Here is a 24,505-nt window from a genome sequence, read left to right on the forward strand (position 1 = left end):
GTCTCTGGCGGTGCTTAATGGCTTTTAGTGGAGTTAAGGCTGGGAAGCGAGGGACTGACTTTCTCTTATTGGTAGGACGGAAACACCAGGGAGACCATTTCTTTTCAGACAGATCCTTTCCTTCTCAGATTACCGAGCCACAGCCCAGCCAACTCCTTTTCAGCTCTTTCAGGTAAAATGGAAGACGGAAGCCACCCAGCTGAGGGGCGGTCAGTGGGGGGCTCTGACTTGCGCTGGGCGTGTTAGATTTGTCCACTGAGAGATTTGCATTTCCAATCACAGCCCTGTCCTGGGGTGCTTCAGCCCAGTGGCCGGCTGTGCTGTCTCTTTAGCTCTGCATGTATTTAGCTTGCTGGGACCCAGGAAAGAGTCTTCAGCATAAATAAATAGCTGTGTGGAAGGCGAGAAAAGCACTCTGGGTGGGGAGGGGGCTTCCCCAGAGCAGCCCTGGCGAATATTCTATGGCTATCCCTCACATGCCCTGGGTCCACTTAGGAGAACCTTTGTTTATTTATTTTTTTAAGATTTTTATTTTTAAAGGAGTCTCTACACCCAGCGTGGGGCTCGAACTCACAACCCCAAGATCAAGAGTTGCACGCTCCACCGACGGAGCTACCAAGCACCCCAAGAAACTTATTAAGTGCTGCACTCTTGAGATTTTGAGATTTATTGTCATTTGTCTGAAAGGAAGTAACCAGGCATGTCCGTCCCAGCATTAGCTACAGGACAGAAAATTGGGAAAAGAAAAGCGATATCCAACAAGAGGTGAAGGGTGAAATAAGTCAACGGTTAAATAAGTTAATGGTTAAATAAGGAGTGGAAACCCACACAAGTCTATTTAGCAGTGTGATTTTTTTTTTCCAAGTGTTAAATGTTAAATGAAAATGCAGGATAATGCTGTATGTATCGTTTAAAAAAAACAACAAACCACCCGTGTAGATGGAAATAGATCAAATCTTAACAGTTAAACCTTAGACATGGTATCAGAGACGATTATCATATTTCTTCCCTGATTTCTGTATTTCCTACAATGGATTTTCTTCTTTTTTTAAGTAGAAAATATTGAGAATTTATTGGGATTTATTGAGAATATTTTTATTGTGAATTGCTGAGATGGTGCTTTTTGCCACCCACCCTGGAGGGAGGAACCACACTGTAGGAAATCCCTCCGAAACCCCACTGTCCCGGCACCTCCGGCCAGCACAGGGAGGAGCAAACTCATTCCCCTGAAAACTGGTCAGGCTTTGTTCACAAGGGAATTTTTTTTTTTCATGACCATAGAAGTTAAATGTCAAAGCAGGATACTATCCTGTGCCCTCTTTGCTTGTTTGCTTTCCTTTTTTATCTCCTGGCACGAGAACATCAGCTTTGCTGCCAGTAGGACCATCCAGGCTCTGCCCCTCCAAGCACTGGGTTGCTCCCAAGACACAGGACGCAGGCATGTACCTGATTGCCCTCACCTGTCAAGTCACTCCTCCCCAAGTTCATCGAAACCCTCCTTGAACTTGTTTATATTTTTAGCTGGTACGGCCTCTCGTGCCCAACCAGTTCCATGTGTTTTCCGCCCTCCATGTGAGGTGGCAGAGGCCTGCCCATCGGGCATCCCCTGCCGACCTCCCTCAGACCCTGAGGGGTCCTCCCCTCTTGTGCACATCCAGCATGGGGCCAGCAAAATAAGGACGGTGGTGACACATGCACACTTCTTAGCAAAGCCCACCTACAGACAGAATTGATTGGGTAGAACCGACAAACTTGGGGCTGAAAAAGACCTCAGAAATTGTTTAGGCCAGTGCTTTCTGAAAAGTTCACATAATGAGAGTCACTATTTCTAGAAACCAGTGGAAATTGTACGGTACCCAGGATACGGTGGCACTGGATGCCTAAAAATATCACGGGGCCGTGTGTGCGCGCGCACGCGCTCGTGCGTGTGTGTGCGCGTGCAGGGAGGGGTATTATGTTTTTTTTTTCTCTGGGCTGGAATTGAATAACAATGGTCACTTTGTTTGGTCAGAAATCCCAGCAGTTATACAAGTGCTTTGTTATTTGTTCATGGAGAAACTAATTAATGTAGGAGAGACAGAATCTTTTAAAAATTTGGCCTATGCAGAAGTTAGACATTGACAGGATTCTGCTGATCTGGGCCAGACCTGTGAGGTGGAGCGGGCAGGAATGTTCCAGCATGCCTGACAGATGCAGAGGTGGGCTGCAGAGCAGCCCGCTGACCCCAGCTGAGAAGGCCAGGGCGCCGAGCCTGGGACTATAGTCAGGCCGTCCAGCTCTGAGGCCTGGGCTGCCTCCAGGGCGCCTCATCTGCCTCTCTGTTGCAAGCCAGCCCCTGAGATGTGTGTCCTGTACCGGGAATCCTAAAGAGACTGTATTCGTGCCCGGTCCAGCAGTGACCATCAAAACAAGGGTCATGTCCATGGCCCTCCTTGATCTTTCAGTCTCTCCTAACTGTGGAAACAGGTGTCCGGGGTCAGTAGGATATGGTGGGAATGAAGGTAGGCTCTGGACTCCCGACAGCCTCCGTTCAGAGCCTGCCTCCCTCTCTCACCAGTCCAGGATCCCAGCTTTAACTTCCCCGAGCATCAATTTTCCCACCTATAAAATGGGACTAAGGATCTGTGTGAAAGGGCCTTTGTGAGGACTGAACGATGTAATGAATGATAGAAAAGTGCCAGTCCGGTGCCTGGCCGCCAGCACAGACTTCATAAAGATGAGTCGCTCGTGTCATTGTTATGGTCACTATTCCGTGGGAGGACCACCGTTAGGACACTGTGCCAGCTTTGAACCCATTTTGCTTCACCAGACCAGTGACCGTTACCCCACTGGCTGTATTGTTTGCTGTATCCTTCAGGGGAAAACAACCCAGTAGCTCCTTGTTCACCCAGTTCCCGTTTCAAAGGCAGCAAAGCAAGGCTGGGATGACCTACGTGACTTACACAAGGTCACACAGTTCACTGGGGCAGAAGAAAAGTGCTAAATCGAGAGCTTTTCACTCCACAGTGCCCTGTTCCTCCGCAGGCCTGCTGTCACCCTCCAGACCGGGAAGATAGGGAGAAACCAGAGAACAAAAGAACCAGATCCCAAAAACCCTTGCTTGGGTCCCTGAGCATTTGCTGCGGCCCTTCTGCTTCCTTTCTTTTAGTGGCTTTAGATGCCGCCACGGAATAGAGGCCTGAAGGTTCCCGTCCCACTCTCCACCCTTCCCCGGACCGCGCTCCGTAGGAGCCTGAGAACCCCGGGCCATGGGTAGACGACGGGCACCAGGAAGCCTCCCTACCTGAATCAGCCGCTGTCTGAGATGTCAGACATCCTGGGGCCCCAGAACTGAACGAGCGTGAGCGTCACTCCTGCCTTTCCCCGGGGCTCACCGGTGGGGAAGGTCAGGCACAGACTGTGAACCGAATCCCAGAGAAATGTGTGCCCCTATGGGTTTGGAGAAGAGCATTCCAGGCGGAGGAAGGGGGTCTAAGCGAAGACACTAAGGTGTCACCTGGCACTTAGCGCGGAGCTCTGCACATCGGTGTGGTCTGGTCGTTCTGAACATGTTTGCTAGACTGTGAGCCCTTCTAGGCAAGAAATCACAGTGAGTCTCTGTCTTCTTAGCCTCTGTGTTTGTGGGGGCCACTGACTGCTCGGAAGGCACCTTCAGGTGTATGATTTTACTGAACTTGCTCAGTAACTTGGCGAGGTCAGAGCTTCTCCCGTTTCAGAGATGTGGAAACCGAGGCCTTGAGAGGGTGACTTGGTGGCCCAACTACTTAGTGATTGAGCCTAAATGTGGGCTCAGATTTGAGGTCTGATTCCAACTCCGCCGTGAAGCGCACCCTTCCGGCCAACACTCGGGAAAGGGGCCGGGATTCAGGGCTTGACTGAGAGGGAGACACTCCCTGGGAGGGACCCCAGGAGTCCTGGGGCTCTGGAGAAAGGACACTGGCTTCCGAGAGGAGGCCCCCGGTGTGGGTCTCTGCTGTGTGGGTCAAGTATGAGTTGCAAGGATTTAGAATAGTTCTTTCTCTTTGAGACTCAGTGTCCCTGGCCGGAAAGTGAGGGGATGTCAGGAGATCCCATCTCAGAAATCTGTAGAGCCGGGATCAGAACCTTGGTGTTCAGCACTTTCTTCTGTCCCCGTCCCCAGCCCCTCCCCTCCCCACCCCCAGTCTGGAGTTTCCTCCAGCCCCTGTGCTTTCCTGTCCCTAACCCCCAGCTCAGTGGAATTACCCCGGGGAGCATGTTAAAATGCTGAACATCGAGCTCCATCCCAGGAACTGATGATCCCTGGGAGATGGGCCTGGGAACCTCCATTTCTCCCCTAACCGCCCGCAGGAAATTCTGATCACCAGCCAGACTTCGCAATTCGTGCCCAAGCTCCATGATCCTCAACCTTCTGCTGGGGGCAGGGGGCAGTCGTACAATGACGGAGCCCCACCCGCAGAATTTCTGATTTAGTAGTTGACGAGTTGGACCCACCAATTTGCATTTTTTAACAAATTCCCAGGTGATGCGAGGGCCACACTTGGAGAACCACTGCCCTTGTTTGTTCCTGAGAGCCCAGCTGTCAGCCAGAATGAGTCCTGTCAGCGCATGGACTTTTTTTTTTTTTTTTTTAACAGAAACCTTCAGAATGATTTAGATAATTATAGGAGCAGCTGCGGTTCGCTCTGATGAACGCTACTGGCCCGGCTCGCTGCTCGATGTCTACACTCGGTTTCTCGTTCAGGATTCGAAGATCCATTAGATGGCTACTCTGAGACTGTACATACCACCAATGCGATCAGGGCTTTCTAGAGCAACGTTCCAGCTGCTTTTCTTACCCCATGGGGCCTCTCTGCACTGGCTCAGCCATGAGTGGTTCTATTATGGGCATCTCGAGCCAGGTTCAAGGAGGTTCACCAGGCAGGTTGGGGGTGGTACTTCTGGCTGGAGGAGCCTTTCATTACTTCCACTGCTGGCCTAGGGCCCACATCGCGGGACAGCACAGCTGCCCCTCCTCTCATCATGAAGCCCACTTCTAGAGGACCCCTTGTGTCCCCAGGGAACGTTGCATCGGTAGCTCTTGGAGCTCCCTGGGTTAAAAATAGGGGTCTGCTGTGGGATCTTGGACGACCCCGAACCTGGTGGGGTTCTGCCTGGCTTCTCATCTGGCTGGTGTTCTGTTTGCTTGTAAGGGTCTTGGAAAAGGACAGTTGGTGTGGGATCCCAGGAAACGTTCATCAGATACAGTGGACAAAGTTGTGTCATGACTTAAACTTTGGTGCATCTGGGACTTTCTTTCCCTCTAATGTGTGACAGTTTGTCCACTGTTTAATAGGAAGCTCCCAGATTGGGGAAGAAATACAAGATGGAGTAATTAGAGAGGAAATACAGTGACCATAAGGGCTTTTTCTAGACTTAGGTCCCTGTTCTCACCAGTTATCAACACACCACACACACACACACACACACACACACTTCATGCTTGTGTGTGTGGTTTGTTGGATTCCCCTCTCCGCCCCCTCCCCCGAAGTTATTTTTATATCTGGCAGGGATCTCAGGAAGTTATCCAAGCCATTAATGCCTTTCCCGCAATATCTCCTACTTCCCCTACCTGTGCTCTTCTCTCTATGAAGAAAAGAAAGGAAGAAGGGCAGGAAAGAAGGAACAGCTCTCAGACGCTGACCCCTCAGGGTGGGCCAGAGATCTCCGACGCCACGGAGTCATTCAGTTATCCTTTCTGTTTTAGAAGGATAGACAGGAACCCTTGAAGCCAGGTTGGTGCAGTAAGCTGACAGTGGACTTGGCATTGAAAGTAACAGCTCTAGTCCCAGATCCGCCGTGGAACCATGCCACCTTCTCCAAGCTCCACGCGGCTGGTGTGACCTGCCCAGTCGGGTGAAAGAAAAGAGTTGGAGGATGTAAGAGCATCCCTCCCATCTGGGAGCTGGAAGGGATTCTAGAAGTCTAGATGTTTTACTTTACCAACAAGCACACAAGGCCCAGAGGCTGTAGAGCACTTTCTGGGTGGAAGAGAAGCCCTGGGAGAGGAAGCAGGCTCTGGCCGTGCTTGCTGTCTCCTTCTGGATGGTTGCTTTGCTGCCGCTGAGCGAAGCAAGCAGAGAAGCGGGAGGAGGACTCTGGGAGTCTCTGGCCAGAGCACCTTCGTGAGCTTTCGAGACAAGGCTTGGTGACGGACTAGTCTGGTTTTCTTTGTGTGTGTGAGCGTCTCTCTCGTTTCTGTCTGTCTCTCTCTCACACAGACATGTCTAGCAAAAAGGCAATGATGCTCTTCACAGGAGAGAATTACACTCTTTTTCACGGATCCTGGGGAAACCTGCGGGTTATTATCTAACTTGGCAAGTTATTTCATAAGACATGAAGGAGGGACGCTTCAAGTTAAGGAGAACTTCTGCCCAAACTCCTTTGTGTCTGTGGGCTTGTGGCCTTGGACTTGCCCAAAGCCCCAGCCCCCGATTATCCCTGTTCCCCTCCCACAAATATACACACTCCTGGTCCTGCCGCCCCCAGACACACGGAGAGTAGAACTGAAGACCACAGGCTATTGAAACAGCCAGAGGGGAGCACCTGGATAGCTTCGTTGGTTGAGCAACAGGCTTTGGATTTGGGCTCAGGTCATGAGTTCGCAGTCGTGAGATGGAGCCCTGCATTGGGCTCCGTGCTCAGCTCAGAATCTGCTTGAAATTCTCTCTCCCTCTGCCCCTCCCCCCACCACTCACACATCCCTCCCCCAGCCCCCGCCGCAAAAATAAATAAATAAATAAAACAGCCAGAGGATCAGAACTCTTGTTTCTCACTAGCTCACTAGCAGTGTGACCTTGGGCAAGTTACTTACCCTGCCTGAGTCGCAGGCTTCCCCATCTGCATGATAATAAGAGCCCGTAACATTGACGTGAAGCTTGACCTTTGCAACGGAGAAGCATGGAAAGGGCTTCATCCGGGGATGGACACCAAGTAGCAGCTCGGTAAACATTATCAGCCACTGTGACACATGTTAGAGGGACATTGAAGGTCATGTGATGGCTGTATCATTTTCATAAGGGAATTGACTGGTTTATCATTTCAATGAGATCTCACTAGGCCTCCAGCAATCTGGCTGCATAGTTAAAAGTCTAATTTTCCACCCAGGGAAGAACAAATATCATCCAAGTGTTAAGCACTCTGTAGCCGAGCTGTTATCTTTGAACACCGAGATGCTCTCGTGGTAGCTTTCAGTACTGCCTTATGTGCATAAATACCCCTTTGCCCGAAAAGGATATAAAATTCTAAACAATGAAAAGATACTGATACAACGGAACTGGAAACCATGAAAACAGGAGTAAAAATACAAAAGCCCAATTGTCAGGGGGAGAGAGGTTCTGTGATGCTCTACTTTCTAGTTTACAAAACATGTTTTTATAATCCTGATGCCTGGTGGACTCCCAGCCGGCCTGGAAGGTCAATGTCACGTCCGTCACCCATCCTGCAGGCAAGGAAATGGGGTCTCAGGAGGAGAGCCACTGTGTGAGAATGACACACAGACAGACAGCAGCCACATCCCCCTGGGCCTTGTGGGACCTGGTAAAGGAATGTGGACTGTCCTGAGTTCAGAGAAGGCCTTCAAAGGCGGACGCTGGAGAGCGTTGCAATCTGCACCCTTCTAGATCTCTCGGTGTGGGGAGAAGGAGCATGAGTGGCAAGAGGACGGTCACTCGGAAGGTGGCTGTGGAAAGTCAGACGAGAGAGGAGGTGTTCACAGAGAGGAAGAGAAGGGGGTGGGTTGGAGACATGGAGGTCACCAGCCAGGCTGACAGTAGACTAGGTGAGGACGCTGGTGGGGAGGGGAGAACCAAAGATGGCGCCCAACTCCGGGGTGGGCTGGCGGGCGGTTGATGATGGGACATCCACGGGAACAGGTTTCGGGGCTGGAGGGGGAAGGGTGTCCGGAGATCCATTTGCATTTATTTTGGGAAGGAGGATCCATTTCCCCAAACACTCGGTCCTCTGATGGCAAAGAGCCGGTCGTATTCACTTGCTCCTGGGTGTTGAATAAATGCTTTCAGTGAGCAGGGTGAGCTCGGGCCCATCCCCAGCAGCCTGTCTGTAAAGAATGCTGCCCCTGGCAAGGCTCTGTGTTCCTTCTGCCGCCAGGGAACCAGGGAACCATTCATGACCCCTTCTCAGAACATTGGGCCTGATACAAGAAACAAACAAAAAACCCCAATGTCCTACCTTCTAATGTTTCAGGCTTTCGGTAACTTTTTCTTTTGCCAATCTCCATGGGATCTTTCCTCAGCTAACATTTGAAAGTGATTCTTTTTTTTTTTTTTTCTTTTAATGTTGCACTCAGGCCTTAAATAACCTTTACCTGTGGTGGCTCATTGAATAGAAGAAACCTGGTAAAATTATAATAACATCAACAACGATAACAAGCTTTTGTAGCCGTCCATTTAATTAAAAGACCTCGCTATTTTATGTTAGTCTTAAGAAAATCTCTGAGGTAAGACACGTGGTGTGTTCAGCTCTGTGTGAGAGGCCGGGGAATGCGGTACCCAAGCGCATGGACAATTGTAGTGATAGTAGTGGCAGTAAATTAAGAGTTAAGGCAGAATTCCTGGGTGGCTCAGTCGGTTAAGCATCTGCCTTCGGCTCAGGTCTGGATCTTGAGGTCCTAGGATCGAGCCTTGCGTCAGACTCCCTGCTCTGCGGGAGGCCTTCTCCTCCCCCTCATTCTTCCTCGGCTGCTGTCCTTGCTCATTCTCTCTCTCTCTCTCTCTCAAATAAATAAATAAAATCTTTTTAAAAAATGGAGTTGAGGCATTCAGAACAGGGTCTGATGCATGAGCATGAGCTGTTGTTTTTATGACTGGTTTCTAGATGGAGAGACTGAGGCACCGTGAGCTTGTGACATACACACTCAGTAGCAGAGCGGGCTCCCTCGTGTGTATGCTGGATGCCACTCTCTAAAGGAATCTGTGTTCCAAAGTGATATTCAGTTGGATTGAGGGGCTGGTGCCAGGACCGGGTCCCCATGAAATTCTTTCCCATCAGCCAGCAGTTGCCACAGCCCTCCCTTGCAAGTCCGTCTTCTATCTGAGGCGGGGAGCACACCGCCCCGGACAGCTCAGATCCTGTCCTCTCCCCACTACCTTTGCCCCCGGAGCCCTCCCCTCTGCCCACCATCCTTCACTCCTCCCCGTTCTCTGAAGTAGAGCTCAAGCCCCACCCCCACCCGCCTGGCACTCTTCTCCGATGCGCTTCTGCAGGGAAACCGTCATGGGTACCACGCAGAGGCATGTGACCTCCTCACCCCAGGTGACTCGTCACCTGTATGTCTTGGCTCCCCCCTGTTGGGTAGATGGACACAGAGGCTTTGTCTTGTACTTTGTGACTCTCCTTGCTCTGTGTTCCTGGCCCAGTGCCAAGCCCAGAGCAGGTGCCATGACATCCTGTAACTGATTTCTAAAAAATAATCACCATAATCATCCCTAGAACCCAGCTTTGCAATGGGGTGATGTGCCCATCCAAGTTGTCCCCTTGGGGAAGCTTGTTTCAAAGGGGATGCCATGGCTCAGAATCCTAGGCCTCCCAAAGTTCCCGCCACTGCTTTTTGGCCAGGCAGTGTCCTTTGAAGATGGTTCTACCTGTCCCATCTGTGGAACCAGGAACGTGACTTCCCCCAGAAACGCAGTTACAGGGTGGGGGCGGGGTGGGGGTGGGGGAAACGGGTGTTGAGAATAAGGGCCAATGATCTAATAATGTGACCGGTTTCCTTTTGGCCTAATAACCTGCCCGTGAAGACAGCTCCAGAAAAGGGCTTCCAAATGTGGCTCAAGCAAGGGTCACATCACTGAGCTAAATATAAAAAGGTTTGCCACGGGGACCTTGTTGAAACAAAGGTTCACTTTGGGCTGAGTCAGTTCAGCAAGTGTGGTTAAAATTTGTCCGCAAAGAGGAATGAAGAAGTGAGTGAGCCTTCGGGTAAAAGCTCATTATCTCCCAGCCAAACTGTGTGTCATTATATTTGTGTACATGCGTGCCTTCCGTGGAGGGACAGCCCACCCCCCCCCAAAATAGACAGTCCTGCTTTGAAGCAGACATAACGCTCATTCCTTTGCCTTTCGCTGTCCTTCCCTGGCCCCCACATTTGTTTCAACCCAGTGACTCCCTCCACTGACCTGAACTTAATTATTTTATTCTTCATAAAGAGAACACCTCCCCCTGCCCCGATTCCCACCCCACCCCCCAAATGAACTGACCTCTCCTCATTAAGTGTCCTAACAACACGGTTTTGTGTGGGAAGAGATGTGGACTCTGTTCGCAGGCCCCACTGCCTGATCTCTGTTAAAATGATGAAAATTTGACAAGGCAAGGTGAGGGGGGTGGAGGAGGCTGGGGAGGATGTTTTTTCCCTGGATCCCTGATATTTGGGTTTTGTTCAGTAAGACGTTTTCCTGGGCGTCGGAGGGAGAGGAAATGGACGATCTCTGTTTCGTCAGAGAGCGACACCAGCTGGCTGTGCGCCCTGCCCCTAGCCCTCTCCTCTCTCCATCCTTGTCCTCGCAGCCGGGCTGGGGCTGGAGCCAAGCAATTTCCAGTGCGTGTATCACGGGGAGAGGAGGCCGTTTAGAAGCCCAGAATGGCCACAGTTCCCGAACTATGGTTAGGAATCCTGAGGTCCCACAGAAGCGTGTTTACTGCGGCAGCTGCCCCACCAGGGTCCCGTCCTGGCTGCTCCCAGGGGGCCCCCAGCAGCTGTGAACTGAAATCACCAGCTTGGACTGAATTCCCAGCAAAGCCCCTGGTCTGAGGGGTGGCTGCCAGGAAGTCGTGGAGTAGCTGGACGGGGGCCTTTCTGTGGTTTTCGAGATGCAGAGGTGGGGATCATGGATGGGAAAGGCATGTGGCCTCCCGGTGGGGGGCCCCCAGGGAACCCGGTACTGCCTTTCCGCAGCTCTGCTCCTCGGCTTGTCCTCGTGGCTCTGAGTTCCATTTGCTCCCTGGAGACGCAGGAGTTAACCGTACCTACCTACCGAGTGAGTAGCTCTGGAGCAGACATTTCCAGCTCTGCGACTCACTCGCTGTGTGACTCTGGGCAAGTTACTTGGCCTCTCTGTGCCTGGTTTTCCTTGGTGTATTAGTTTCCTGTAGTTGCTGTAACACATGACCACAAATTTGGCAGTTTCACAAACAGGAACTTCCGCTTTCACAGTCCCGGAGTTCATGAAGCCAATGTCAGCAAGGCCATGCTCCCTCTGGAGGCTCTAGGAGAAATTTTTTCCTTCCTTCTTCCAGCTTCTAGAGGCCACTGGCATTCCTTGTGGCTGCATCACTCCAAGCCCTGGCTCCGTCTCCCCATCATCTCCTCTTCTCTGTGACTCTCTCCTGGGTGTCTCGTGAAGATGCTTGTCAGTGGATTAGAGCCCGTCTGGGCATTATCCAGGATAATCTCATTCAGAGACCCTTCATGACGCTTGCAAAGACTCTTTCCAAATAAGGCCACGTTCACAGATTCTGGGCACGAGGACACGGAGGTCTTGTTTGGAGGGGCACGATTCCACCCACCGGGAATGACTTCCTTCAGCCAGGGCCCAGCACTCACACACACTCCCCGTTTGCTCCGTCGTCATCCTCGTAGAGCCACCGTGGCCTTCAGGGGCGCCCTTCCTGTTGCGGTGTGCGGGAACGGCGCGGGGCAGCCGTTTGGGTGGGGCCGCGTCTGGTCACCTCCACCACCGTCCCCCGGTTCAGGCCCCCATCACGTCTCTGGTGGACCACTGCCATCCTGTTGGCTGTCTTCCCGGTGTCGTCTCGTCTCGGGACCACTGCCCTTCCGCCACTTCCTGCACACACCCCACGCCTGTTGACTCTCCCCACAGCCGCTTTTTACAACCACAGGCCAGATTCTGCCAGTCGCCTGTCCCCAGCCCTCCGCTCGTTCCCCTGTCCCACTCAGAAGAGAAACCAGAGTCCTTGCAGGCACCCACAAGGCCCCACGTGACTGCGTGGCCTCTGCCCCCAGGCCTTCTGGCTCAGCCTGAAATGCAACACACACACACACTCACACACACACACCCACACACCCACACGCCCTTGCATTTGCTCTTGCGCTTGCTCAGTCTAGAACACTCTTTCCCAGCTGTCTGGGGTTTTCTCCCTGGGTTCCTTGAGCTTCTGCTTAAAAGACACTCCCTCAAAGGGTCCTCGCGGATGCCGGAAGGGTCAGAGCCGAGCTGGCACTGCCATACATCCCCATTCCCTGACCCCGGCTTGTCTTCAAAGCACACGGTGCGCTTGGCATTGTCCGCTTATCTGCTTGTTGAATTGCTGACTTTCCCCCCCTTACATGCAGCTCCGCAAAGGAGGGAGCAGGGTCCCTGCCGATTCCTGGCCCCCGCTCCCGTTAGGGGCATGATCAATGTTTCCCGGGTGATGGGGATTATTATGGGCTGGGCTCTGCCTTTGCGTGCATGACCGCGTATCTCCCAACAACCAGGGACAGCAGCGTGGTTATACCCTTACTTGCCGGAGGGGCAGAGGGAGTAAATCAATGTCCCCCAGCAACCCCAGTGGTAGGGGTTGGCGGTAGGATCGGAGCTGACTAGTCTTACTCCAGAACCCACTTTCTGCATCACCATCTGCCATGAGGCAGAAATGCCAGACTAGGCGAGGGACCTTCGGGAGCTGGCGTGTGCTACGCTGCAAGTACCAGAATGACCGTAGCTGAGCACTGCAAGTACCAGAATGACCGTAGCTGAGCCCTCACCGAGCAGATGGCTCTGGATTGCTTTGGGTCGCCTTCTTGTTTAATTTCTCAAACTTTGAGAACCATTTGTGCTGTCTCCCTGGGTGGGGAGGTGGTAAGAATGTGAGGTGGTAAGAAGGGTGTCTGTGCAATACCGTTGCTCTCTTCCACTACTGTCAGATTTGGGTGGCCTGGAATGTTCCAGAAATGGGGCACGCGTGAATGTGTCCTTTATTCCAAAACAGGTCAGTCGGTTTTACTGCCTTCAGTAAACATGGTGTATTGATTAGAATCAAATATCTTCGTGAGGTGCCATGCAAACAGTACATTTCCAACTCTATGGCTCAGATACCCATGGCCTTAGTTAAAAATAGTGGCCCTCCTCCCAGGTGCGAGGCACATGCCAAGCTTTATACTTACTGACTCACTTAGTTGCTCAAACTACTCTTGGGAGTAAGCACTCTTAAGAACCCCAGTTAATCCTAGCCAGAGAGACATAGAGATGTCCAATAACTTGGCCGAAGTCACACAGCTAATAAAAGGCAGAGCCTGGATGTGAACTCAGGTCATCTCTCTCCTGAGGAGGAGACGTAAGCAGCTCTCTTCCATGACTCAGCTTCAGCTGTAAATTGTGGGGAGTGCATTCAGTCCTCTTTCTAGCTTGAAAAATCTATGTTTTTGAGGCTGAGACTCTGGGAGTAGTTTAGAGTCATTGATGTGTGTGGAAAAGGCTCGGTGAATGGGCACGAGGCAAGGCTGAGCCAAGGAGCTCGCAGGGCCGGCTCCAAGAAGCGGGCTCCCTGCTTGCACCTTGTGGTCCTGGCCTCTGCTCCTTTTCTGGCCTTGACGGTTCGCAGAAATAAGAGCCCGCAGGTGCATATCCCTGCCGCCACCTGCCCCTTCCCCCTCTCCCCTCCCCCGACGTCTTTCCCCTCTGTATGGGAAAAGGAAAATGAAACCCTTATGGTCGCCTGGTGTTAACTTCAAAGCAGCCTCGCATCTCTTTTCTTGTGTTATTCACACAGAAACCCTGTGTGGACAGGGAGGGAGAGTCCCATTTTACAGATGAGGAAACAGAGGTTGAGAAAGCTGATCTCGAGGTCCCATTCCCTCCTCCTGCCTCCTACGAGTGTTTGCTGGGTCCTTCCTTGGGGTTTTTCCTACTTTACTGTAATCATCTTAGTAAATTCCTTTGATCGCTGCCAGCTGCCTCCCGCACTGCTGCCACTACTAGGTTAGGAATTAATACCCATCACAAAAATAGTCATCTTCCATCGGTGCCCTCAGTGGGTCAGGAACTGCGCTAGGGGCGTGCCTATTTTGTTTGCCCCTACCCCCCACAATACCTCCTTGAGATGTAGAGCATTATGGTGCCCATTTTACAGATGAGGTGCCTGAGGCCACACAGCCCCAAGATGACACACCGTCGCGGAGCAAGGAAGTGTTAAACCCAGCATCTGTACGGGTTAGTACAGGGTGTCTGAGGTCCCCTCCCTGGCAGAAGCCTTGGGGGGACTCCTGGTCATGATTCCTGGATGGGGCAACGTCCAGTCTCCTTGGTGTGATGTGTAGAGCGCCCCCCCCCCACCGCCCCAGCACTCTTGCCTCTGCCCCTCCGGCCCACACAGCAGCTCCGCTAACTTCACTGGCAGCCACTCTCCACCACCTGCTGCTCTCTGCTCAGGCCATGCCCTTCCTCCAGACCTCTCCCCTCTGCTCCCTTCCCTGGAATTCACACTCCCTCCCGCCCATCCCTCCGCGAGCAGGCCATGGCCGCCATCTTCGCGCAGCCTCCTCCGTGCAGACCCACCGTCTTCAGCACCCCTCTCCCCACCCAAGCACCGCTCCGTCCCAGGGCACCCTGAACCTCTCCCCATTCTTGCACAGCTCGTGGGGTGTCACCGGCACCTAAGGCAGCCTGTGGAGAGATCCGAGGGACATAGGACAGCAGGTTGAAGAGCCTGACATCTGAGGGGCCCTCAAAGACCAGTGTGGCTTTTATGGAAGAGGTGGAGAATGTATACCTTGCCAAAGGGCATTCTGATTCCTCACTGTTTGTTCGTTTCAGATTTTATTCATTTATTTGACAGAGAGAGAGAGAGACGGCAAGAGAGTGTACACAAGCAGGGGAAGCAGGAGAGGGAGAAACAGGCTTCCTGCTGAGCGGGGAGCACAAGTGGGGCTCGATCCCACGACCCTGGGATCATGACCTGAACCGATCTGAGCCGAGGGCAGATGCTTAATGACTGAGCCACCCAGGTGCCCGATTCCTCATGGTTTTTTAAAACGCCATGCCAGCCCAACAAAACAACTCTGTGGCTATTAAAACTGAACCCCGAGTCACCAGTAGGAGACTCTTGGGAGCCCCTCAGGATTCTTGTGCTTTACTACATTGTCAGTGCTTAAATGAGGAAGGGAGTTAGGAAGGAAGAATTTACCTTCTCAGGCTGCTGTGACCCAGACCCGGGTAGCTTAGACAACAGAAACCTTTTCTTCTCACAGTCCTGGAGGCTAGAAGTCCGAGATCAAGGTTCCAGACAATTCTGTGTCTGGGAGGACTCCCTTCCTCACCTGCAGACAGCCGCATCCTGCCGTGTCCTCACACTGGCCTGTCCTCAGACACACACATGGAAAGAGACGGCCACCTCTCTGGTGTCTCTTCTTGCAAGGCCGCGAATTCCATGGGGTCGGGGTCCCGTCGTGAGGACCTCATTTCACCTCCATTATAGAGCTCCCGTCTCCAGAGACAGTCACACTGGGGTTAGGCGTTCGATATATAAGTGGGGGGGAGGCAGAGGGAGCTAAACATTCAGTCTCTAACACAGAGCATTCCAGATCATTTGACCTACAAGTATTTCCTGTGTCCTCGCTATGGGATTCTGGAAACCCTGAAGGCAAGCAGCAGAGTCCAATGGTTAAAAGCATGGGCTTTCTTATCAGAGAGAGAAGTTCAAGCTTGAAACCTCACTCGGGCACTCCAAGTGGCTTTGGACAGCCTACCCAGGTTCTCCAAGCCTCAAATTCCAGACTGTAAAAGGGGGACACAACCACGAAGTGTGTGTTTGAGGATGAACTGAGATTAGTGCCTGTCCATCATGCCTGACTGTTAACTGAGCACGTACTCTGTTCCAGGCGTTCCGCTGGATGCAAGGCAGGGTGCACAGAGCCCTGGTCCTCATGCTTCCTGGAAGAGCCAGGTAGTGAACAAGTGAATCTGGGATCTGATGACACACAGGTTATGATCACTTGCGGAGGGGGCATGGGCTATCAGGAAATAAATCAGGCAGCAGAAGAACGGCAGCAGGGGAAGGAAGCCCTCCCCGGGGAGGCAACTTTGTCACGAAGCCCAGGGCCACCCAGAGCCTCCGGTCAGAGGTGCAGTGGCGGGAAAAGCAAGCACAAAGGCCTGCAGGTGGGCTCGCTTGGTGACGGCGCAAGCTGGTGACACTCGCCCGATGGCTGTGCTTACTCTGGCCGTGGCCCCCCCCCCAGGGTCCACCTCGCGTGTGGGGACGCAGGGTGCCGTGCCCGCCCCGCCCGGCCTTCGGAGGAGGGCAGCTCAGCGAAGGTCGGCGTGGTCAGGAGGGCCCGCTGGTGCAGGCACGAGGGCGGCGGAGGAGGCTGTGTAGGGAGGTAGGAGGCCGGCATTCCCGGGAAGGGGGGCTTTGGTTGAAGAACCTGACATCTGAGGGGCCCTCGAAGACCACTCAGGCCAGACCCAGGTCTGAGAGAAATGCCCCAGGCGCCGTGTGGATGACCTCCATGAGGGCTGACAAGGGCAGCCGCGGCCTCCATTGTCACAGCCGGCTGGGCAGGCTGTCAGCTCGAGAGAATGAGCTCCCCACTCAAGATGTAAGGCCCTGGGCGGAAATCCAGCTTGGTGAGTCACAACCAGATGCACATCTTGTCAGAGAAAACCATGGCCGCGGAGAACTGGTCATGGTTTCCTGGAAACTTCCTGAGTGTCGGGGGAGGGGCGCTCCGAGGATGGGTGCCAGCCGCGGCTGAGAGAGGAGGATGTGCTGGGGGGGCTGGGCCCAGGCTGGCGGCCTGGAGCTGTGCCTCACGGGGTGTAGGGCTGAGCCTTCCAGGGCCCCCCACCCCAGGGGAGTCAGAGCCTGAGGCCAGTGGACTAGCTGAGGCCCATTCGGGGGGTCTCCGTCTCGCCTCCCACACAGCATGCCCCGCGTGTGGGTGCGGGAAGAGCAGCTGTGCTAGGAGAGGGGCTCCCTGAGTCCTCATCCCACCAACCTGGATTCAAATCCAGGGACTTCTGCGAACACAGCGTCTCTGGCCCTCAGTTCCCTTGCCTGCAAAGTAATGGGATAAATTGGGAGCTCTCCAAGGTTCCACCCCGCTGGAATATTCCGGCACGTCTTCATTTCCCTCCCTGTAGATAAAAGAAACTGAAGCCCGAGAGCCAGGGGGTCACTCAGAGCCAGCGCCGTCGCAGGTGGGTCTGGAGCCCCTGCTCTGGCCAGATCTGCACCCCTTCACCCTTTCTCCAATGTCCCGCCTTCTCTTCCCAATCTTCTCGTCCTGGTGGCCTCTTTCCCTCTGCTCTTTCTGCCTGTGCTTCCAGCCTGCCAGACGGCCTGCAGCCACCCCAAGAAAGATGTTCCCACCCTGGGGTGGTAGGTCACAAATCAGAACCAGGATGGGAACACCCAGGGCCATCCAGCCACCTGTGTGCACTCGCTGGTAGTAAGAGGGCGGGACCTTGCCCTGCCACCTCCCGCCTGGATCCCACACATCTTCACATCCTTCAAGCCAGCCAAATAACACCTCCCCCAAGAAGCCCTCCCGGATCACTCCAGCCAGAGTTACCACCTTACCAAGACTTTGCCTCCCGCACCACTTTACAACCCCGCTGTTGGCATTCTTACTTACTTTTGTTGTAATTATTTGTGCATACATCTTAGCTCCTCAGTGCAATTCCAAACTCAGTGAAATCAGTAACCAAATTGCCTACCAACAGCCTCCCTTCGACATCTGGTGCAGTGTTTATATTCTAAGTGTTGGGTAGACAATTGTGGAATAAATGGAGCTTTCTTTCTTCATTGCAGAAGGGTTCTTTCCCTTCAGAATGAATGGCTGGGCGTGTCAGAGCATCTGCTCTAGAGCGAGATCAGGTTGAATCTTAGCTCCGCCATCTGCACGCTCCGAGACCTGGAGCGAGTTACTCACGCTTCTGTACCTCAGTTTCCTCTCTTGTAAAAGGAGGCTCGTTGTAATCACCCCACCCACCTGGGTGACCATGAAGATTAAACTAGTCCCGCATGGAAAGGGCTCGATAGAGTGCCCAGCACAGACTTGAGTCAATAAATGAAGTTGTTAAATTTCAGGGATCCTATATGCAAATTTTTATTTGATGTTTTGGGATCTATGTGACACTGCCTTGCAGAATTGGCGCCTGGCTTGAGTTAGGTGCTAAATCCTTTTTAATCCTTGTATCCTTTTGAACCTGCTTTGGATATTTGATGCCCACTGTAGAAGGTCCCCCAGGGCCCTGGAGTAGGAGCGGGGTGGGGGGGGCCAGAGCCGGTGGGACGGCTCGCCAGCCTGGGACTAGCATACGTGAAGCACTTTTATTCAATTCATGTGACTCGACAAATTTGGAATGTGTTAGGGAGTTTTTCCAGCTATGAGTCAGTACATTTATGCTCTCTCACACACATAAAAAAATTTAAAACGAAAAAGAGTTTAGCGAGAATCATTTATGAGTGCAAAGTGGAAATCTGTGGAAATTTTATTTTGACCCTGAAGGCAAGTCATACTTAAGAATTTAATAAAGGGCTCCAAACAGGATGCAGTGGAGAAAAAAAACACAGCTCGCTGCCTTTTCCTTGTATATTCTCAGCCACTGTGTTGCACAGACGAGGGTCTAATTTGCATGGCTTTATTAAGCACCTCCTGAATACCCAGATTTGTGCTAAACCTGGTGGGGGAAAAAAGGGAGCCGAACCAGCATTTATTAACTGCATGTATGTGCTTAATAATAATCAAGGCAGGAGGGGAAGAAAGCTGTCTTGAAGGTCAGTGTGGGAGAAAATGGAAGAATTGTATTCAGACACATGCGTTCAGGCTCCTACATTCATAATATCATCTAATCCCCATCGTGTCCATTTTTTGGATGACAAAACTAAGGCTCAGAGGACGTAAAGTATTTTGTCTGTGGACACAAAACTCGTAAATGGTAGAAAGCATTATCTAAACCGGGTCTACCAGTTTCCCTCTGAGGGTTAAATTTAATGTTCGCAGGAGCTGTGTTTCCCACCAGGACAGGACGATGGGGAGGCAGACATCCCCTCCCCGTTCTGGGAGACCATGTCTGCCGATCGTAACCCTGTACAGCCTTCCTACAGACCAGTCTCTTCAACCACCTTCTACCACTGGCTGTTAAGTCCCGCCTGTCAGGGATTATCCAGAACCTGCTTCTCATTCAGGCTGATCCTCTTTGCTGTTGTTGTTTATTTTAAATAAAGAAACCACCACCCGCCCAGAGGGCTTGTGTTTCCAGCTCACTTTCCTCTCTTTTGCAAGGGCTCATTTTCATAGACTCCCAATCTCCAGGGAGCTGTGTTTTTCCCTCTGAAACATGAGCTGTAATCAAAGGTGTAGTCGTCCCCAACATCTGCCAGCAGCCACCGGAGCCAGGGTTCCCCTGAGGTCTGACAGAAGGAGGCTCAGGCCAGGTGCCCCGGGGACAATTGTGCCCTACACAAATCAGATTGCCCTGTGGTTGGCCTTTGTAAAGATGGCAGGGTCCCAGGGATGGCTCTCAGACTGCTGGAGGATGGGGTGGGGGGGGGGCGTCAGCAGGATTCCACTGACCACTCAACAATGACTTTTGAGGGCTGCCATGTGTCAGGTCCTGCAGACACGGAGCTCCCAGCTCTTTGGCGAGTTCCCATCACTCACGGGTAGAAGGACCCGATGTCTTAAAATGCCTGCAAGTCCCTGAAAGATCTGGTGCTTGCTCTTTCTTTGGCCTGCTTGGCTACGGGGACTCCAGCTGGCTTCCGGTGTCTGTATCCAGCAGGGACCCCCCCCCCCCAGCTTTTTCTTTGCCTTTCAGATCCGCCCCCCTCTGCCGTATTCCCGGGGGCCCCTCCTGGTGAGCTTGCCACCGTGGCCATGTGCCACGATTGGCACAGTAATATCGTCGAAGTTTCCAGCTCCAACCCGGCTGCAAAGGCTCACCTTATCTCCCCAGACAGCGGAGAGCAAAACAGACCCAGCCCAGCCCAGGGCCGGGCACCTCTTCCCTGAGTGTCTATTGATTGCACTGAACAGGTTTGAAGAGGAAATATTTGGAAATGAGTAACAGATCAATTCTAGAGTAGAATTCAGCTTGTTCGAGGCGTCAAGCCGTGCCCGCACCCCTTGGGGAGGTTGTGTCCTCTGTGCTCTTGAGGGGATCTTAGTAGAAGAGTAGGTTGGGCTTGGAGGAGAGATGGCCCAGTTTGCCAGCAATTCCAGCCATGGAGCCAAAGTTTAAGAGCCTATTAAGGGGTGGGAGGGGGGCACTGGAAAGACTATATCTGGTGAGTCCAGAGTTCAAACCCCAGTGCTGGAAGTTGACTCCTGTGACTTGGGGCAGTGTATTTGATCACTGAAAGATTCCGATTTCCATCTGTATAATGGAGGTGTGGATGCGTACTTCTCAGATTTGCCGTGGGAGAGAGAAAAGGCGTGTGGGGGACTCGGCTCAATGCTTGGCACAAAACGAGCGCTCAGGAAGTGGCGGACATCGTGCTAGTCACTCGCTAGTGATGCTCTTTGGAATTAAAGGCTGTCTTTGGTTATCAGGGTAAAGCACTGTCTGGAGCAAAGACAGGCAACTTAAGACCACGCCTCCCGCTTGCAGAATGACAGCTACACAGAAGTGTCTGTAGCTTCCCACCTTTTTTGTGCTTGACCTTAATCTCGTGTCCAGTCTGGACTAGCCCCGGCCAGAGCCCCTCACCCCCTCCCCTATATTCCACGGTTCCTTGCCCTTTCCTCAATATGAGGCCATCACCACAGGACATAATGGCCTGTTTACCAGACCTGGAGTTTCTTACTCATCTGCTAAATGTTTGCTGAATGAAGAAATGGAATGGAATAAATTGTGTTAGTGGGAGTGACCGTGGCGGTGTTGGGGGGGGGCGGTGTTTTTCTCCTACAAACTGTTCAACTAGCTTTTCCTTTCCCCCCTCAGGTGTCTAGCAACCAATAGGCTTAAAGTAGGCCACAACGGGAAGGGGGGGTGCTGTAGGGGAAATCCTACGGGCAGATTTTTCCTTATTGGGATTTTGCTCCATATGACAGGCACTTTCTGGTGAAAAGAGTCTGGAGCGGGGAGACTGGAAACGTGTGCACATTTCAAGCTTGAAGGACATCGAAACGTCCTTTAATCCATTTACAGTGCTCCCCACGAAAGCTGCCATTTTCCACGTGCACCAGGGCACTGGATCCCCCACGTGGCCCAAGGAGGAGGTTCTGTGAGAGCCCCACTTGGCCGGTAAGGCAGCCGAGGTCCGGAGGAGAGGAGTAATAAGGCGCGCAGGCACTGAACAAGGGTGTGAGACTCAGACTCAGACGTCCCGTCTCCGAGGCCAGTACCCTCCCCCATGCTGGTTAGGATCCGGCGTCTTGTGGGTGACGGTACAGTGCTGGGTCCAAGGATAAACAGGGAAAACGGGACTGAATCACTGAGACTCCCCCCAGCTCTGAGAATAACTCCCTGTGCAACCCCAAGCAAGTTGCTCTTCCTCTCTCTGCTCAAGAAGCAGCAGCCCACCGGCTGAAGGATAAGAATAAATATCATTAGTAATAGTAGTAGCTAATGTACCTGCTGACGGGTTTCTAAGCGTGTTACGGGTGTTGCCTCCCTCAATCCTACAGGGTGGGTTAGGGCTAGTTAGGGAAAGCGGGGGGGACAGAACATTGAAGGAAATAGATTAAGGAGAGCCATGGGGCTGCCCCAGGCATAGCGGAGTAGGGGCCAGGCAGGGAGCCCAGAACACAGAGGGGCAAGGTGAGGCAGGGCGAGATGAGCAAGGGCTGGACCCCGCAGGGCTTGGGAAGCCCTGGGGTAGGAGTGTGGTCTCTATCCTGAGACAAAGAGGCATCCATGAGCTGTACCCCCACCCTCAGCCCCCGTACCACCTCTGCACACACGGTCCTTTCTCAAACTCACACTAGAATTTATCTCCCTCTTTTTTTGATACTGGGAATTTCTGAAAGGTGAGGACTGGATCTTACTTATTTATGTCTCCCCGGTGCTTAGCACACAATCAGGTATATACGAGTACTCCAGAAATGACTGTTAATCAAATGTCTAATATATTCAGGATTTAGGATGAACACACTCGATATTTAATAAGTAGATATTAGTACCTATAATGCAACCGACCTTATGAAGGCATTTCTGTTATAAAATAATACAGGCATTCTGATAAAACTTTGCTTTCTAAAACATTCAAAGATCACAGCGCTCTGGGGGGCCGTGGGGGGACAGCAGAGCACTCACAACCCACACAAGTCTGTACTGAAGCACAATCCTCCTGATGATACAAGCGCGGTTCAACGGGCATGCTGAATTTTGAATTAAAAAAAATCAGTAATCTAGGGCCTGAGTCGCTGCAGGGCTGGCTGTATTTTACAAAGGAAGAGGGGGACTTGATGGAAGGGGCTGGGGACTGGTCAAGGCTGGGAAGGCAGAAGGGGACGGATGCCTTTCCCAGAAGTTCCGGTGAAAGGGCAGCTGCAGTCTTTGCCGCAGGGTAGCCGAGATGGGTGGGCTAGCCCATGGCCCTTGCACCATGACCTGCGAGAGCTGAGCAACAGGAGTTGCTAAGACAGAGCCCATGGCCATGCTGAGCCGAGAGGAGAGTGGCACAGGTGGGCATCCGCTGCACCCAGCTGTGTCCAGGTGCTCTGCATCCAGCTGCCATCACATGGAGCAAACATGAATGGGCTGGCAACATTTCGCCCGTGACCCTCTGCAACCTCCAGATTTGACCAACGTCATTCCCCCATCTACCTATGTGAGCTCATCTGCCTTAGGGAAGCCAAGGCAGTGGAAGGAACGATCTATCGTGTAATATGTGAGTAACTGATCAACCAGGCACCCCAGCTGGCCAGTTTCCATGGAGAAAGGGAACCGTCATATCCCCTGTGTGGGCTGTGGACCATTTTCCTCTTGATCCATGCATCTCTTCCATAAATGCATTAAGTGAGCAGAGAGCTCCTAAGCCTGTGACGTCATCGCTGTGCCCACCAAGAGCAGCTGAGCTATCAGAGGACCTCAAACCCAAGCTACCCCAAAGCTGTGTGACCTCGGAAAAATCACTTAACCTCTCCATGCCTCATTTTCCTCACCTGAAAAATAGCACTGGTGACACTCCCCGAGTTCTTTAAAGGAGCGATTAGCTGATGGATGAAAAGCTCTTTCTAAACTCTAAAGGGCTTTGCAGAGTATTGGCCTCTCTGCACATCGGTGCCTGGGATACTAAGGTTCAATGGTCCCCTGGGGACCTCTCCCGCTGGATGGGTAGTTCTAAGTACAGGGGGCCAGAGAGCTGGCCCTGGAATCCGCATTAATTAACCACTGGTATTAATGTAGAAGCTTGAATTCTCCTGCAGGAAGGAGGCCCAGAACCTTTAGTTGGAACATTTTTGCAGGCCCGCACGCAAGTGGGGAGGAGGGGAACCAGCCCGCTGTGTGCGATGCCCCCTCCCTGAGCGCTCTCTGGGATCCCGGGGACCCTCCTGCTGGGGAGCCTGAGGTCGTCCACCCACCCCTGGCCCACTGCCCTTCCCTTGGCCCTCCCACCAAGCCCACCCCTTCGACCTCCTCATTCTGGGCTCCATCCAAGATCACACCACGGCGAGGAACACTGGCTTGCTTGGAAATCGCACAAACATGGCCTTGGATCAGCTCTGCCACTTACTGGCCGTAAGACCACCATAGCCACATCATAGCTTCTTGAACCTGTTTCCCCTCACCTGGAGAATGGGCTATGCCTGCCTCCCTGCCTGCCTGCCTTCCTTCTGTGGTTAGGGATGAATATTACTATCCCTCCCAAGATTGCCAAGGAGAACTCTGCAGACCTTAGTGTGCCCAGGAATCACCTGAGAAGCTTGTGGCAGAGGCAGGTTCCGACTCTGTAGGGTTGGGTGAGGCCTGAGACACTGTTCTTCCAGCAAGCTCCCGGGGCAAGCGTCCCTTAGAAGAACAGCAGAGCAGGTGAATACAGTGCCCGGTGCGTGGTTACACGACCACAGGACGTATTGCCGAGAAGATTCTCCTCCCCAGTCCCCCACCGCCGGTCAAAAGGTTCTTCCTTGCAAACAGGCATAGATGAGCCGAGAACCCTCTGCTCACCGCAGAATTCTTAGGGAAACAAGAAAAAACAGGTTTTGCTTGGGAGGCAGGCTGGGTGTGGGGAGCGAGGAGCGCGGCCTCCACGCTCATCAGCACGCTGCCCCACGCGCACACGTGCGCTGCAGGTGGGCCTCTGCCGGCTGCAGAAACCTCTAGAGCTCAGGCCTCAACTTGCCATGCTGGGAACGCAGCCTCCGAGCCGGGCACACGCCTTATTCCTCCGGCTACAGCTCTCCTGAGGAATTTTCAAAGCACACACACAGGGTTCGCTTGGCAGGAGTCTCCCAGGATATAAATACGCATTTGGGGCTTTTGTTTTAAGGACTGCAGTATCTTTTGGACTTGAGGCCTGCGCACCGGGCTTTTCCCCTCACCTTCATCAAAATGGAACCACACACGGCCAGCCGCTG

At 52.7% G+C, this 24,505-nt stretch overlaps 1 protein-coding gene across 3 annotated transcripts in view; it reads left to right on the forward strand.

Annotated features, from left to right (window-relative positions):
- ZHX2 (zinc fingers and homeoboxes 2) overlaps nt 1-24,505 on the forward strand; it is a 155,970-nt gene that overhangs the window by 46,369 nt on the left and 85,096 nt on the right. The window lies entirely within an intron of this gene.

This window comes from Mustela erminea, chromosome 16, assembly GCF_009829155.1.
Source record: "Mustela erminea isolate mMusErm1 chromosome 16, mMusErm1.Pri, whole genome shotgun sequence".
Lineage (NCBI taxonomy): Eukaryota > Metazoa > Chordata > Mammalia > Carnivora > Mustelidae > Mustela > Mustela erminea.